Source organism: Elephantulus edwardii, unplaced genomic scaffold (assembly GCF_000299155.1).
Source record: "Elephantulus edwardii isolate Elephantulus edwardi_28Jun2011 unplaced genomic scaffold, EleEdw1.0 scaffold00044, whole genome shotgun sequence".
Taxonomy (NCBI): Eukaryota; Metazoa; Chordata; class Mammalia; order Macroscelidea; family Macroscelididae; genus Elephantulus; species Elephantulus edwardii.
The window spans coordinates 15,363,771-15,365,889 of record NW_006399794.1 but is presented as its reverse complement, the minus strand read 5'-3'; positions in this window follow the sequence as shown (position 1 = coordinate 15,365,889).

Here is a 2,119-nt window from a genome sequence, read left to right as displayed (position 1 = left end):
TTCTATTAAATTTTGCTATTCTGACTGGCGTGAGAAGATGTCTCATAGTTGTTTTGATTTGCATCTCTCTTAGACTAGGGATTTTGAACATTTCTTCATGTGCTTGTTGGCCATCTGAATGTCTAACAGGATCTTATTGTACCATAGACCTTGAAACTGTCCTTTCAAATGTGAATTCAACACCTTAGAAAAATTTTGAGGCATTGGTTACTCATGATTGAAACCCAGAGGAACTATGGAATGAAATCAAGACTATAATCCATGAAGTAAGTAAAAGGTCATTAAAAAGACATAGAAGAAAGAAAAACAAACACAGGTTTCAGAAAAGCTATGAAAATTACATTAGAGCATCAAGAAGCCAGAACAAATGAAAGAGATACAGAAATAAAAGAACTGAAGAGATTTCTAAGGGCAGCTCATAGGACAAAGCCAAGTATAACAAAATGCACAAAGAGCTGCAGTTACAAAATAAAAAGAGAAGAACTCTTTAATGCTGAAACCAAGAGTTGTAACACTGAGAAAAATTACTGACAAAATCTTGAACCATCCAGAAAGAATAAAAAAAAAAGAAAAGATAGAAGGAATACAGAGTCACTGTACCAAAAAGAATTGGCTGGCACAGTAAAATTTGAAGAGGTACCATGTGAATAAGAGTCAATGGTAGAAGGAAGTCAAAGAAAGAAGTTCAAACTATGTTGAAGACACTGGCAAAATATAAAGTTTCAGGAATAGATGAGATACTTCTTCACATGTTGCAACTAACAGATGCAACCGTGGATGTGCTCACCAGTCTGTGCCAGAAAATTTGGAGAAGAGTTGCCTGGCTGACTGACAAGAAGGGATTAATATTTGTTCCCATTCACAAAAAATGAGAACTCAACAGAAGGTGGAAATGATAGAAAAATGTCATTAACATCATATGCAAACAAAATATTGCAGAAAAATCACCCAAAAATGACTTGAACAACACATTGACAAGGAACTGTGGGAAGTTCAAGCTGGGTTTAGAAGAGGCTGTGGCACCAGGAATATCTTTGCTGATGTCCCGTGAATCTTGGCTGTATGTAAAAAATAGAAGAAAAATATCTGTTTAATTGACTAACCAAAGATTTTTGACTGTGTTGCTCATATGAAACTATTGCTAACATTGAGAAGAATGGGAATCATAGAACACTTAATTGTGGTTATACAAAATCTAAACCTATACTATGAAACTGTTGTTGGAATGGAACAAGGGAATGCTTTAAAATAAGGAAGGGCATGAATCAGGCTTTTGTCTTTTCTCCATTCCTATTTACTGTGTATGCTGAACAAATAGTTCACATAGCTGGACTCCATGAAATAGAAGAATGTGACATTAGAATGGGAGGAAGACTCATCTACAGTTAAGCAGTTGACACAACCTTGCATAATGAAAGTGAGGAGGATTTGAAATGCTTGGCGCAGAAGATTAAGGGCTACAGTCTTTAATAAGAATTGTATCTTTACATTAAAAAGACAAAAAAATTCTCACTACTGTGCTGATAAGCAATAATACCAAGAAAGATGTAAAAAGAATTGAAATTACTTGTATTCACAATTAATATCTTTGGTACCAGCAGTCAGGAGATCAGGAGATATATTGCGTTGGAAACCTCCATGGTCAGGAACCTCTCCAAAAACAGTGAAGAGCAATGACATCAATTTGAAGGCAAAGTGAGCCTGGGATTTTCAGGCACTTGACATGCGTATGAGAGCTGGACAATGAATAAGGATAACAGAAAAATAATTGATAGCTTTGAGTTGTGGTGTTGGAGCAGCGTACTGAATAGCCATTTACTGCTAACAGAATGAATATATATGTCTTGGAGAAAGTGAAGCCAGAGTGCTCCTTGGAGGCAAGGATGATAAAGATGGGTCTGTTGCTAGGAAAGGCTATTTCTTGGAGAGGGATATCATGATTAGAAAGGTGGAGATCAGCAAAAGAAATGGAGACCTCAGATTAGATGAATTGACACAATGAGCATAGTAATGGACTCAAGTGTTTTAGAAACAATGAGGTTGGCACAGGATAAGAAAGTGTTCAAGTCTGTTGTTCATAGGGATACTATGAATCTTACTTGACTGGATGGAACCTGAC